The sequence below is a fragment of the Aricia agestis genome, chromosome 12 (genome assembly GCF_905147365.1).
Source record: "Aricia agestis chromosome 12, ilAriAges1.1, whole genome shotgun sequence".
NCBI classification, from domain to species: Eukaryota; Metazoa; Arthropoda; class Insecta; order Lepidoptera; family Lycaenidae; genus Aricia; species Aricia agestis.
In genome coordinates this window covers 12,035,364-12,051,877 of record NC_056417.1, presented here as the reverse complement: position 1 = coordinate 12,051,877, position 16,514 = coordinate 12,035,364, and the positions used below count along the sequence as shown (strand labels likewise).

General features: G+C 37.8%; 1 long non-coding RNA gene across 1 annotated transcript; it reads right to left on the bottom strand.

Moving 5' to 3' along the window:
- Positions 1-975: 975 nt before the first annotated feature.
- On the bottom strand, positions 976-11,787 carry LOC121732525. Its single transcript, XR_006036391.1, has 3 exons — positions 11,777-11,787; positions 6,985-6,988; positions 976-1,060 (listed from the first exon to the last, which is right to left on the bottom strand). It is a non-coding gene; the product is annotated as an uncharacterized LOC121732525 (long non-coding RNA).
- Positions 11,788-16,514: the final 4,727 nt, after the last annotated feature.

Below are 16,514 nucleotides of genomic sequence, written 5' to 3'. Positions count from 1 at the left end.
ATATTATCTATGGACGCATCACACCACGTCAGTCTGGCCCCGTGCTAAGTACCCGAAGGACTTGTGTTACGGGTACCAGACAACGAAAATATATTTAATACTTTTATATTAAGTAAATATATATTTAAGATTTGTATTATATTATACATATATTTAATACACATCCAAGACCCAGGAACATTGAAAACTTTTTGTTCCGTCGGCGGGATTCGAACCCGCGAACCCCAGCTTGCGCTACCAACGCGCCACTAACTGAGCCACAAAGGTCGTCAGAGAGATTATAACGAGCTTATGTAGGTATGTAATTTAATATACGTCAATGAGCAGCTAAAGAATTATTAGCTACCAGGTAGATTTAGCTAAAAAAGTTTCAATAAAGGATAGAAAAACTGATTAAAATAGAATATAATAAATTTAAACTATCTTAAGGGTCTGTTTCACCACTTCCGACGATTAGGCTATCCATAACTTATCTGACAGATACTCAATACTCTATCTATCAAGTTGATATTAAGGAGCTGTTTCACCACTTCCCAATAAGTGCCGGACAGGCTATCCACGACTTAACTTGATAGAGAATAGTCGTAGGTACTGTCAGATAAGTTATTTCTTTGTGGTAGAAGTAGAAAAGTTTTACAACGCATACCTACTATTTTTCGGGATCGGGAGAAAATGTCTTAATCCAGGGGTTCCCAATCTTTTTCAGCCTGCGGTGCAGTTACACGTTTTATCCTAGCGCCTTACTCTGCCTAGCTATTAGAAATTTACTTAAATAAACACGTTTATTGATTAAAAAAGTTAGATTAAACAGGTAAATACAGATAATAATTAACAAATATTTAATCGTCTGCCTGCTTTACATAATTTATATTATAAAGCCGTGGGCGAGCCATGCTTAGGCATGAATGGGCCTACCAATACCAATGGAATGGAAATACCAATTACCTGTTTCGAGAAGATGATAGGTCCGGTATATTGAAACAAAAACTCATGAAAATTGGCTTTTATTAATTAGTTTGATTATGACACAAAACATTTTGCGCTGAGTAGGTAACAGGTTCTTAAATCCCCCAAATTGACGTGTATTTTACTGCCCCCCCCCCCCCCCCCCTTATGTTTTATATATTTTCTCTCTATGGTTATTCTCCATAGCCATCTTAGCAGCGAGTTTGCTAAATCATCGAAATAAAAACCCATCTGTTGTTCAATATTTCACGCATGTAGATGATAACACATCTTTTACAAATCATCGGATTTAATCAGATAGATGTGAGAAATAAGGGCGATTTGTAAAAGTCCTTTCCCGGGCCCTCGCCCAAGTTTTTATCATTACGGAATACCGCTGACGACTGCCAAAATAAAACAAACACAAAACTTCAATATAACAAGTGCTTAGATTTTATTAGTGCCTTTGTATTTTTTATTTCCTCCTTTTATTGGGCGTGTAGACGTTTTTGTCTCTTTGTTTTATTCTTTTTGGCAATAAAAAAGTAAATGAAGAAAGTGACAATAGCAAAATGTAATACAATGAAAAGCTGATTAACTGATATAGCATTTTCTAGCTCTGTGCATTGATAAGCAATGCACAGAGCTAGAAACTTGAAATTTCACACAAATATTATGGTAAAGACATCCAAAAACCGCCGTACTCAGAGAATTTTAATTATGATTAACTTTCAATTTAATGAAAAGTTTGACTTAAATAATGTATGTGGCTTAGGCATCCACTACACGCTCATACAAGCGACAGTCAATTCCGTCAATCATGAATTATGTTTGACTGATGGTCTGACGAATGGTATTAGACGGTCACTCAATTCTCTTCAGTTTTATGTCAGTCAAAGCCAAAATTTTCAAAGGTATACGTTTCTATTTTTTTTTTCCTATTTTGGCAGATGTGATAACACTCACTCAAAAGTCATGATTGACAGTTGCATGACAAAAAACCAAAATATCCAAATAACGGTCAATCAATTTCATGCAACCACGACAGTCACTGCATTACACGACAGGTTATGCATCAGTCACAGTCGTGACTGTGGTAAAACTGACAGCAAAACCTACTGTGTAATGTTTGCCTTATGTCAACATTTTGAATTCATTACATATTTTATTTTAAATAATTAATGTTCCACTCTGAGAGTGGTGGAAAGATAGTCAAAATTTAACCCCTATATAATATACAGGGTGTAACAAAAACAAGTGATAATACTTTAGGGTGTGTACGTGTTCCCTGTAGAGATTTTACTGTGAAAGTAGCAGCGCTGAAGGACCAAAATTTTTTTTCACTTTTGTATGGGCAAGGGCCCGAGCGTCACGAGTTTCCCCATACAAAAGTGAAAAAAATTTTTGGTCTTTCAGCGCTGCTACTTTCACGGTGAATTCTCTACAGGGAACACGTACACACCCTAAATTATTATCACTTGTTTTTGTTACACCCTGTATAAATATAGTTGTAGTCAAATAGAGTCAAATGTTTGTTCGCCAGGAATACTTTCTCAGACGGGCGAAACCTCAGAAACACTATTTTTTTAATACAAAACTTATAGAAATGTGCGGTTTATGTTATTCTTTACTAGATGAATCCCGCGGCTCCGTACATTTTTCCAGGATAAAAATATCCTTTGTCTTTTTCCGGGACTTTTGAGTCCGTTTGCTGTTTGGTATGGAGATATGTAAGAGAGAAAGAAAGAAAGAACGAAACTTTATTTGGTAAAACAATAAAACATGTACAATACAAATAATCAATAACATTTCAAATACAAGTCTTATCAAATCGGCGCCTACTCAGCATATGTTGCAAAACACAGTTCGCAACGCTGGTTTGTGTCAACGATTTGGTTGTGAAGAGGTAACAGACAGACAGGTAGACAGACACACTTTCGTATTTATAATATTAGTGGACCAATTTGTGGCGTCCACGTCATTACAACGGGGTGTTGGTTTAAATATCGCATTAAAAAGCGTTTAGCCCATATTAGGATTTAGGAAACCGCATTTGTAATCACCGAACAACGTTAAACATTAATATAATCTGGGTTTAATTCAACACTATAATGGTGCCATAATCAATTCTCATTTCGACAGATTTCGTCCAACAAAATTATCGTTATTTTACTATTAAATACATACATTTAGTTTGCCTTTTGCAGTATTTTGTATTGTGTCATATTCACAAACTGTTAGGCTAATAATAATTATTAGTTTGCTGATGTTTTGCTACACTGTTGTGTCTCTCGCGTTTTACATTCTAGTGTATGTCATATTATATCTACGTCTATATTTAAACAAAAATTCAATTTTGTTAGCCTCGCTAGAACTCGAGTACAAAATTAGCCAAATGGAAACCCATTTGACTAATTTTGGTCTTTAAATATTCGTGGGGCCCAGGGAAGATTTTATGATGAGAAATGGATCATCTAGTCATTTAAAATTATTCGTGATGATGAAAAATTATCATGAAGTTTCTCAGATTTCTCCGTCAAGTGTGACAAGCCGAAAACCCCACTATGAAACCCCAAACACTGTTTTCATTCAACATCAAACTTAATATTCGAATGGCTAGACGATTTTATCGTATACATTAGAAGTAAGAGGTCGTAACTCCAAAGTTACCTAGAATAACCGTCATTACATTAAGTGCAACATTCAAAATATACAGAGATGGAACCACAGGATATCATGCAGATACGGTTAACGTTATTAAATTTAACAGCGCAGAATATACGAAGCAAAAACTCTGGCCAAAATATTTTGAGTATATTTTTTATAGTTCGTAAAATATAATGGATGTTGAGAAAGTAGTATGCTTGCTTTTGATGTGAAAACTTCAAAAATAAGCAGACTCTCTTGTTTCTTGGGACTTGAAAATAATTTTAAACTAACGTCAGGACTCAGGACACGTGACCTGATCGAAAATTCGTAAGACGGAGGGAGAAGACCGCCGCCGCGGCGTACGAGAGGATTCAAGGGAATACCCCTCTTTCTCTAAAGCGTTATGTCTGGCTATACATGTCTGCTCTGCTATATCTGGCCATTTAGCCAAGACTTTTTCGTTATCGCTTCGTTATAAAATCGCCGATCAAAATGTATGGAATTGACATAGGCGTTCGTTAAAGGAGTGAGAGTGGCAAGACCCGCTGCGCCCCAGCAACAGTGTGCTATAGGAAGCAGCACGGATGTGATGCGATGCAGCCCGGCAAGCCTCGGCTCAAAATCCCGGCACAGTGAGCGTTAAAATCCGTCAATGCGATGCGACCCGACCCGGAAATAGTGTGCTATAGCCTATAGCGTATTTTGCGCTGCGCTGCGCCCCGTACCGCCCCGGCACGCGCTGACAAAGTGAGCGCGAACCTTAATATTATGATATTGACGTTCGACTCGTCTAATGTCAATTCCATACATTTTGATCGGCGATTCTATAAAGAAGCGATAAAGAAAAGATCTTGGATCACCCCCCAGCTGTATTTTACACTTCATGCTTAAACCGCTCACCTCAGATAATATTTGTCGAAGCTACTTTGAGTTCCGGAAAAGAACCGTGTAGTTAGCGCAAGCGTTTAGTTTTATCGCGAAAAAAAATAATATCCGCGCAACAAAGCCACTGGCGACACCTAGGTATATAAATTACGTACACCAAACCACTCTTAGGGCCTTATCACACTGGCGATTAGCGAGCGATTTGAAAGCGACGCGACTGCGCAGCGCACACGCCGCGATGACACCGCGATTGCGCGGCGTGGACGCAGCTTGCCTTCAGCGTTTTGGAAACTCAGCAGTAAAATGGATTCTGACGTCACGAGTGTACAAAATGGCGTCCACGCCACGCCTCGACGAGCGTCGTCGCGACGTGCACGCCGCGCCATCGCGGCGTGTGCGCTGCGCAGTCGCGTCGCTTAAAAATCGCTCGCTAATCGCCAGTGTGATAAGGCACTTAGTTCCAACATCCAAAACCATCTCTCGTACCGCAGGATAATAAAAAGGACAAAATAATTTTGTTTTTCACCGACATGACAGGGACGAATCTCGTTTGTCCCAACAGCTCAACGGGACAGAAAGAATTGGGAATTTATCACCATACCACATCTTCCTAAACCGAAATAAAGGACGAGACCCTTGTATACGGAAAATACTACTGATTTGTATTCTTGATTTTCGTCGATAAAAATGAATGCGTAGTATGTAGGTCAACGATAGGCCGGAAAATATAGTTGTTTATTAGTTCCGTACTATGATACTTAATAACAAGGCTTTTTTAAGCCCGCTGTACATATTGGGCCAACACATTGATCCAGTGCTTTTTGCCAACGTGTAGAGCAGAGGTTCCCAAACTTATTTTATATACCGCCCACTTTAAGAGGATACAACAGGGGCTAGAGAAATGAAAAAAAAGTACGTGTAATATCTATAGCTGTCTCCCTTACCTCAAGCCTATACCGCAGAACGCGATAGAGATAACTGCAGAAAATCCAGAAAATCAACGATTCGTTGTCCCCTGATTCCTTCTCCAAAACTTAACCGATTTAAGTACTTTTTTCATTAAAGATTAAAAAAAGGCTTGAGCTGTGTTCCTATGTTTTGCTTTTTTTGTATAATCTAGCCAAATCTGTTTTCTGGACGTTTGAACACAGCGGAAAATCTGGCCATTTTTTTGGGTTTTTGAACGTTCATATCTTATTTAATAATTAAATAATGAAAAAACAGAAAACATAGGGACATTGTATTAGTGGCCGTAGATATTCAGGAAAAAAATTATAACTCTACTAGCATTATCCAGGGAGGAAACAGGGGACAACGTTTGTATGGAAAAAAGGGCGGTGTGGAATCCTCTTAAGCTCCCATTGTTTCAATTTAAAATGCATCCTGATGAAATAAATACTCCTGGGTCCCACCCCCCCCTTCAGACCTTGAGCGCCCACAAAAGGGCGTTATCGCCCACATTGGGAAAGGCTGGTGTAGAGTATCCGTATCCGGAATGTTGCCATGTTATGGCGTATTTTTTTGAGTTCCCAGCATTGTTCTCATAGAAAAAGTTGTTCACTTTGACGGGCTCATTTGATGGTTTTAGGGATAACGGTTTTAACCCTAACATCCAGTATAAGGGCACGTGCGTAACGAATGTGCCGGGCACTGGTATTGATGTTGAATGATACTTGACTACTGAATGATACTAATTACTTGACATTATAATAATATTTACATAATATTTAAACGTGGGAGAGCCACGCTTCGGCACGAATGGGCCGGCTCGACCGGAGAAATACCACGTTCTCACAGAAAACCGGCGTGAAACAGCGCAAGCGCTGTGTTTCGCCAAGTGAGTGAGTTAACCGGAAGCCCAATCCCCTACCCTATTCCTTTCCCTACCCTCCCCTATTCCCTTCCCTACCCTCCCCTATTACCCTATTCCCTGTTAAAAGGCCGGCAACGCACCTGCAGCTCTTCTGATGCTGTGAGTGTCCATGGGCGACGGAAGTTGCTTTCCATCATGTGACCCGTTTGCTCGTTTGCCCCCTTATTTAATAAAAAAAAACATATTGTGCTATACCTATAGTCCCTGCTCGGTCTCCTTATACATTTCATAAGCGCTGCCTATAGTTCCTGCTCGGTCTCTTTATCACAAGTCAGCACATTAATGTCACCGGCTACTTCGTTACGGCTAGCGGCTAAATCGTTTATCAAACTCAAACTAAATCTTTTTAATTAAAAATATTATTTAATAAAATTACTTTTAAAACATCTGTATGATCTTGCCCTGGTTCGGGAACTAACCCGTTGAGAAGGCCTGCGTCCAACTGGATTCGATCGACATCCTTATAATATTTATTATTTAGTTTCCTACACACGGGAAGGCCGTATATAGGAAACAAAAATATTGTGCGCGGCCCACGCTGAATCCGAGCTAAATCCGCAATCAGCACGTGTTTTCCCAAATGCTACGGCAAAAAACGTACATGTCTTATGAAATCAAAATAATATTAATACTATACTCTATCCATAATATTATATCGATTGTATATACAAAATCAATCTTATCTTGTCAGAGTCTTCCAGATTCAATCGCTTCTTCTCCTAGATTAAATTTTTAATCCTGAATTTTCCGATATCTGTTGTAAAGTTTCCCAATGAGAGTTTTGGCTCCTCGCCGGCTGCCGTACACATTTGTCTTGCTACTTTACGGCTCATAACTCTTACAGAATCTATCACAATAAATATGCCCTTGCACTTTGCAGCACCTTAATCATATCGTTAAGAGATAAGTAAGTAAATTATACCTGCCCATTTAGCATGTATACAGTAGAAAGGCGAAAGAATAGAAACCACGACCGACAAAAATGACAGACTATAATAATTTATCCCCTTTCCAACCAAAACAGAATCATTAAAATGTCCTCCTTTTTTTAAGTAGGTCAACAGGAAAAAAAAATCGTATCATAAAGTTAATATACCTAGCGGAATAGAGCAACAATCTCGAGCTGTCAACGAAACCGGAATTGATTTACATCTGTGTGTAAAATATGTGTACGTATACACTTACACAAGCATCTTTCTATGCGATTAAATTGTCAACGTGCCGATAAGTGCCGGCTGGACATCAAAAAAAGAGTTCTGCTGTCATGTATCACACGCAGTGTTACTGATAATGACATCTCGCTTGCTCTGGCCTTTGTTTCTCTCTCTCAGAATACATAACAGAATTTGTTCTGTATTCTGAGGTTTATCTATTCCGCTAAGTATATTAACTTTATGGTTCGTGTACATGCTTGCGAATAAAATGGCTTTAAAACTGGATCGAATACTATGAAATTTGGCAAGCACATTTAAGAGTAGACCACGGGAAATGAGATAAACTACATGTTTCACGTCAAGTACGGTACCCGCGGGATTAAATTTCGTGCGTACGTTCGGAGAAACTTGTCGTGCAGCGCGGCGTTGCCATAGTACGTCCCGATTTTGGGATGTCTGGCAACTCTGACTTGAATCGGGACGTCCCGATTTTTTCATCAAAATTTAATGTCCAGCTCGGCCCGCGCGGGACATACTCAGTTCCGCTTTTCGGGAAAAGCCCAAACGTACGTGCAGCGTGCTGAGAAAGAAAGATGCGTAATGAAGATAACAGTATGGGAGGTAGAGGGGTGGATTTTCTTTGGCTACTCTTGCTATCTATTGTCACGTAAACGTTATTTTAACGCAAATAAAAAGATAAAAATTTTATACCTTTTTTCTTTGTCCCCCTTTTGACTGAAGAATTCCGCTTTTTCACTCAAAAAGTTCCAAATTCCCGACTTGGCACAAAAAAAACTGGTAACTCTGTTGTCGTGTGATGTATCTCATAGAAGTGGTATCGACCTGGTTCCGTTGTTTTGTTGTTCGGTTGAGTGACAGAGAGTGACACGATGGAGCTCCACAGCTGCGCCGCATGTGTAAAAATACAACAGATATTTATAGCAAAAACTGTTGTTCTAAAACTGTTAATAGGATTTTTTAAGGACACACAGTTGAGGGATGTGTGTTCTAAATATAGAATCGTTAATGATCAAAAACTATTTGTGGGTCTGATGTGGCATGTGATTGTAAAAAACATTAATTGCTCCCACACCGGTTTCGGTGACGGTGGCCGGTTTCATTGAAACCAGGCCAGCTACGCAGGAGTAATTTTATAGTGCCCAAGTGTGTGCGCAGTACACAAGAGCACTCTCTATTCCTTTACTCTCATAACCCAGTGGGACGGAAGACCGACACGACCGGCGAGAGATCAGGTGCAGGACCGACTTTTTACATGGCCATCCGACGCATGGATCATCTTACTTGTCAGACAATCAGGTGATCAGCCTGCATTGTCCTAACCAAACACGACCTCCGAGTCAAGAGCCGCGCTCTATACCTCTAGACCACGGAGGTGTTTGAACACCAACCAACGTTTAATGACCTAAAAATGTGCACTTTATTTTTAAGATTTAATTATTAATTGTTTTATTGTGCGTGTATTTGTGTGTCTGTAACACACTTTAATAAAATATTATGTTACAAATACGTATTCATTTATTTTGTTGCTACTACAGATTTTACATTAGAAATATAATATTTTTCTGATACCTCAATGTGATTTCTAGATACATAATGATGACGATTATTTAATTTGCGCTATGTAATAGAATATTTACGAAGAATATGGATCAGAATATTTACCAAGAATATCTTTTAGCATATTTCTTAAGGAAAGCTTTTTCCTAACTACCTAATATTTTTCTAAGTAAGTATAAGACAAATTATAATAATAATACAGCACCCATAAATATAATAAATGACCAACTATCTAAATGACATCAAAGAAAATGTATCGTCATTGCCAATACGAAAGCAATATTCATAAAAGAAATTTGGAAGTTGAGAAATATTTATTAGCAAGGATAAAGGAGGGGTTTAGGGGCGTTAGCGTCGAATAACCCCCAAAAGTACCTTTGGGCGTTGAAAAGAAAATTATTTCCAGGATCGCTTTGACCCGACTAATGACGTCATTTGCCTTTATCATTTCATCTGTATAGGATGAGTCGAAGTCTATTACGACGGGCGATGGGCCTTAATTGTGTCATAATATTGCCATCGTGGTGAAGGCAACAAGTAATATTTTTGATTTGATGTCTACATGCGATGGTGTTTTTTGTGGTTAAGGGATGCGTAGCAAATACTAGAGACAGAGGTGGCATTGCCAGCGGGGTAAGTAAAACTAAATTGGGAATGCAAAGGACTAGAAATTAATATGTAAATGACAGGACTGCAATGACAGGGACAAAATAATGGATTTCCTTAGTAAATCACTTTTCTTCCTTATGCAGGAAGAAATTTTCTCTATATAGTCTATGGTAGCCTTGCTAAACGTACAACTGTAGTACTTGCTATTTTAGTCGCTTTGTTGCACTTTTTACTCTATAGCAGTAGTTCCCAAACTAATTTTGTCCACTGCCCACTTTTAGAACAATTTATGTTTTGGCGACCCCCATGGTTTCAATTTAAAATGCATCCAGATGAAATAAAATTACAAATCATCCCCTAAGCCTCTACACAACGCCCCTATTTTTATTTCTGGTTCCCACAACACACTGGTAAGGCGGGCGGCCCCTTCAGATCTTCAGCGCCCACAAGGGGGTTTTTTTGCCCACTTTGGGAAAGGCTGCTCTATAGTTATCTGTGAATATCGCCACATCAAAATGGATTAATGCTCTCGGTTACTTTCTTATTCTCTCTAGTCTTGCCATGGTTTGCCATGAGAGAATTTTAAATGTAAAAAATATTAAGCTCTCACAAATCTCTTGTATGTTAAAGTAACATTTTTAAAATGAAATTTAATAACTTAAAGTACGTTTTAATGCGAGCCCGTGCTAATCCTTGGAACTCCAAAACCGCTTCAAGGCAGCGCTTAAATGCCAACTATTTTTAAACTGTATCGCGAACTTTATTTTAAGTGCTTTTGAATGAAAGTTTAAATATATCTTATATCTTTAAACGAGCAATTCTTGTATATATATATAACGATTCCAACTCCAACTCCAACGATTTTCATGAAATTTAGTATATAGGGGGTTTCGGGGGCGATAAATCGATCTAGCTAGGAATCATTTTTAGAAAATGACATTTTCATCGAATACCGAGCAAAGCTCGGTCAAATAGTTACTTTTTTATAAAGTACAAGAAGTAAAACGGCACCAGCTTGTCCTACGAATTACTCTATGAAGAAGTCAGTACCTACTTAAAGTGTCTTGATTCAAGTTAAGTGCTAATGTTACTGCAATTTATGTGACTAATGGCTGGCCTTCGATTTTTTTATTCAGTTTATATATAATATTTTGTTGACTAGTTTGATGTCTGATGTTCGATGCTTATAGCGCGTTTATGCAATAGCGCTATGTTAAGGTACACGTTGGAATTCGAGCGACACGTCGCAACTGCAGACGACGTGTCGTTGCGACACTACATTTTCTATGTAATTCTATGAAACACCCTCCGCAGCTAGCGACACGAAACTAGCGACACTTATCATAGAAATACATAGAAACCAGTAGTGTCGCGACGACACGTTGTTTGCTGCCGCTTCCAACTTACTACCTTAAGGAGTGAGCACACTGAGACGGGCCGTGCCGGGGCTTAGAGTGCCGGGGCTCATCGTAAAAATCCGCCTCCATACAATTTGTATGGAATCGGATGCGCGTATCGCACATTGTGTCGGGGCGCAGCGGATTTCCGCTTCCATACAAATTGTATGGAGGCGGATTTTTGCGATGAGCCCCGGCTCGCTGAGCCCCCGCACGGCCCGTCTCAGTGTGCTCACTCCTTTTACCTCGATCGTGGGAATCTCTGGCACAATAGATATTCAATTGTTATGCGACACTCGGGTGCCGCTTGGAAGTTGATGGGCTAATAGATAAACGCCTGTCCTCAAGAACATAGGCATAAATGTGCAAAAGACGATCGCGCAGGAACCGTCAATTGAGCAGCGATTAAAAAAGCCTTTGTAAGGTTTATCACCCATCTTGCCACAGTAATTTTTGCCTGTTGCATTGCTGTTTCAGTATACGAAATCATTATAATATTATAATATATAATGATTTCGTATTTTAGTTTAAGGTTTTTTCAGCAACTTGGTTGTGCCGCAAATTGTATATTGTATATATATATAGATAGTACCATCCTATATAATCCATTCCCGAGATTTAAAGTATCTCCTTACCATATTTTATCTAAATCGGTTCGGCAACTTAGAAATATCTAACAAACATACATTTTCACTTGTTATGGATTTTATCGACAGTTCATTTGAATTATGTGAGAATAATCAGGCGCTAGGCGGAACATAATTGCCCATATACAACACGCGATTCAAATGATCCTTCGAACGATATTTTGTAGCGGTGCCAAGTTCGATACAGACTGCGCGGCGTCGATAGCTCTGACGCTTAACCGGGTTTACCAGACCTTTGTAGGGTTACGTTTTAGGGTTCCGTAGTCAACCAAGTTTTGTTGATTACACAACCCTAACGAGCTGATTTTTTGTATATTGATAATAAAAATATAATAATAATATCTATACCTTAGACGCTTCACACCTGATATCTAGGTTATTAGTTGTATAATTTAAGGGAGATCGCAGACAGCACACTTTTTGTGTGAGCGAGTCTGCGGCGCACATACAGTCTGCATGGCAAGAGTTACTTTGTCTTACAAAATTAAAACAATCCATATTTTAGGACCGTCAAATCAAAGTATGAAATCCTTTCTATCTCTGTTAGCAACCACTTTCGAGATTTTACGCTAGTAAAAATGTTGTTCGTCTTATCAAAATAAAGCTACTCACAAAAAATCAGCTTGATAGTAATAAAAAAATTGGTCTAGTGGACCCGGACTAATATAGAATATTCTAGCATCTACTTGTAACAAAATGACTGTTGTAGGACGTCTCTCTGTTAGCACCGGGATGCGCACTAACCACGCGAAGAACGAGTTTATAACCTGTGGTTTTAACACCTGTGACGATCCTGAAATCACTTGACGAAATTGATAATTTCTTGAGTAACGATCGGGAGGACATTAAAAATTAATTTGTTCGTGTCACCCAAAATGTGACCCTGTTTGAAGGGATCAAGGTGTTTTATTCTCTGCGCCAATAATTCAATTTTATTTGAAATTTTTTATTCCATCCTCGTCGCGAGTTATCGCGTTGAATATTATTTGAGGGTCCAAGTCGTCCCTACATTACGGCTCATTTATAATCAAATGGAAACATACAAACATACTTTTATAGGTATAAAAGGTATGAATAAAATAACAGGGTAAGTATTACAATATTTTTTAGGTGTTTAGGCACTAATAGCTAGGCTAGTGTTAGTAAAAATATAAAATATTTATATTTTTAATAACACTCGTCGTTATAATATATATTATATATATATTTTCATCAAAATCGCAACGTCGATGAAAGATTGAAATATCAAATTGATTTTGGATTACTTCCATGCACCCCCTAATGTCGTGATGATGTATGACATACTTATTTCATTGTCACATATCGGACTAAGTGACAAGCCCGTTCCTCAGTGACTCAAGAACATAAATAACTATTTGGCGCGAGTGAATTATTTACGTTTTGCTGGTTGTGTTTTATCCTGTCAAAAACTTGTGCCCTCGTGATTCGTGAATTATTCATTTAACCCTTTCGCTTAATCTGACATCAAAAGTCTGGGATTAGTCACTTTGTCCGTAATTGGTCATTGTTTGAGTTATTTTGTGTCCGTTGTGTCAGGTTGTGTTGTGTTTACCTCATTTTTAAGTCTGATTGTACGTTCTCCAAAAATAAACCTAACCTTTTTCTAATTTTGAAGCAATCGAATAATAATAATTAATCAGGTCGAGTGAAGCGAGCCCTAGTATATCCCCTTACTTTTGTGGTAGGTATACCTACATTACGGAAAGACTATCATCATGCCTATTGATTAATTTTGTGCTTTATCATGGTAATTTTTGTAATGTTCTCTCATAGAAAATGTTGTTCATTTTGACGGGCTCATTTGATGGTTTCAAGGATAACGGTGTTTACACTAACATCTTGTATACAGGAGATTCATACACTCACTAAAGTATCATCTCTTAGTTTTGTGTACCTGTACCCGATTCCCGTCAGCTTCCCTTTTGGAAAATCGAATCTATAATATGGGCCAAATACATTTTTATCTAATAAATATTTTACATACTTAAAAAACTTTGAATTCACTAAACGCCTACAAAATTTTATATGCAATAAATTTTTCTCTCACTTGAAATAGTTTGAATTAATGCTTAATCGCCTACAAATCTATAGAGGCAATGCAACGTGCAGGCCATCTCCGATACAAGCCGATAAATTAGCGGGTTATTTCTTCATACAACGATATTTCATAGTAAGCATCTGTCCTTTTCATTCCTGTGAACTGATCGTCATGTTCTGTCTCGTTCTACCACGCGCCAATATACTCGGAAATAAGCCGATACTCGGCGAGTTATTACGGAGAAAGGTTAATTAGCAACGCACAAGTGCGAGCGAGAAAGATGAACTTCATGAAGTAAAATTGTTATGAGTCAAATGGCGGATGAGTGTTTGTAAACAACTTGTTTGTTTTGTGTTTATATGTCGAATGTTATTTGGTTTAGCGTTAAAAGAGTGCAGTGTCGCGAATTTAAATTAATTTGTATTGTGATTTGTTAATTGTGACTCGTACAGCTGAGACTGTTGTCTGACAGATTATTTGCTGTCGAAGGAAACTTCGTTTTCCAAACTTAGTTTTGTGTGACCGTATGTGCCGTCAGTCGTCACGCATACAACTTAACTCAGAAGGCATTTTTCAAGGGCATCATTATCAAACTTGAAACTCGAACATTTGTTGAACATCAGTGCTGAGCGTTTTGGTAAGTAGATTTTTTACTCCGGCTTCCCTTCCGAAAATATTCACCCTTCGCCACTGCTGTATACGGTATTAAAACGCCTCCGTGGTCTAGTGGTATAGAGCGCGGCTCTTGACTCGGAGGTCGTGGGTTCGATTCCCGCGTTGGAAACATGTTATTTCCAAGTTTGGTTAGGACAATGCAGGCTGATCACCTGATTGTCTGACAAGTAAGATGATTCATGCGTCGGATGGGCATGTAAAAAGTCGGTCCTGCGCCTGATCTCTCGCCGGTCGTGTCGGTCTTCCGTCCCACTGGGTTATGAGAGTAAAAAGGAATAGAGAGTGATCTTGTGTACTGCGCACACACTTGGGCACTATAAAATTACTCCTGCGTAGCTGGCCTGGTTTCAATAAAACCGGCCACTGTCACCGAAACCGGTGCGGGAGCTATTATTATTATATACGGTATATAATTGTATACCTATATTTTGTATTGTGGCCAACTCAAGACATTGAACCTTGAACACTTAAGGATCATTCACCGTTAAATCTTTGGCAGTATTATTCACAAAAGCTTCCAAAGGGCGTAGACCGTATAATAAACAAGAACCGAGATATTGCAGCTACAAACATCTTAATTTGAAACATCGATTTAATTATTTCCATGGCTTCCCTTAATTGTTCCAAACCAAAAAGCTTTTAACAAAAAGGAAATTGTATTAAAATATTCCATTTTACCGTAACTGTTTTAGTAGTATGGCAGACACACAGATATTCTCAAACTGTTGCAGCCTAGATTTATATGGTCAATAAAAATCGGCTAAGTGCGAGTTGGACTCGCGCACAAATGGTTCCGTATCAATAATTAGCAAAATAGGTAAAAAATGTGTTCTTTTTGTATGGGAACCCTCCTCAATTACTTTTATTTGAAATATAAATACAATTGAGTATTTTGTGAACATTTCAAGTGCCTACCTATTGCCATTATTGCTATTGAGAAAAAATAGCAAAAAATTACGTTTGTAGTATGGGAGCCCCCCTTAAATATTTAATTTGTTTTGTTTTCAGTATTTAATGTTATAGCGGCAACAGATGTACACAATCTGTGAAAATTTCAAAAATCTAAAGTGGTTCTTGAGATACAGCTTGGAGACAGACAGACATCGAAGTCTTAGTAAAAGGGTCGCGTTTTTACCCTTTGGGTACGGAACCCTAAAAAAGGTTCTATGAAAATATTATATTTTCTATAGTTTTAAATGAAGTAAGGTGTACAAGGTGTGTTGTTGTACAAGGAGAATAAACGTTTATTTATTTATTTGTTTGTTTATTTACTCCGGGAATCAACTATTGATACAGTTGCGGTCATTGACTCCCTGTCAAAAAACTTGTCATTTTCTATATAAACCGCGATCGACAATGCAGAAGTGTCAGATGTTCCTAGTCTAAGGGCGATATCGTATTTTGCATACTCGATGTGAACTGAATAATATGAAGCATATATTATGATTCATAATATTATTCAGTTCACGTTATTATTATTCAGTTCGAAAGTGATAATAGTAATATTATTATCACTTCTTATATCACTTATATATTATATCACTTCGAACTCATAAAAAGTTGGAGATTATCATTCTAAGAGTTACCATGAGGTTTTCCGATGAATCTGTACTAATTTGCGTCTTTATAAGAGGTCAATTTTATTCTTAAACGAGCTTTTGCCCGCGGCTTCGCTCGCGTTAAGAAGTATTATTATATACAAACTTTCCTCCCGTATTTTCAATTCAATTCAATTCAATTCGTTTATTTGCTATAAAAGTGGTGAATACAGTAGGTGGTAATGATTATTTTCTTAAGATCTAACACTTTTAGCTATGTATAAAATAGCATGCAAATATATATTTAAATTATAATCATGTACAAAAATATGTTTTACACTAAAAATATTCAAATCAATTTTATACATAAGTTATCAATCATCATTAATAATAGTAATAATTAAACATATTATCATAAAGTTATAATATAAGTAATTATAATCATACAAAATATATTTTACGCTAACAATACCTATTCAAATCAATTTTTACATACTTAGTAATA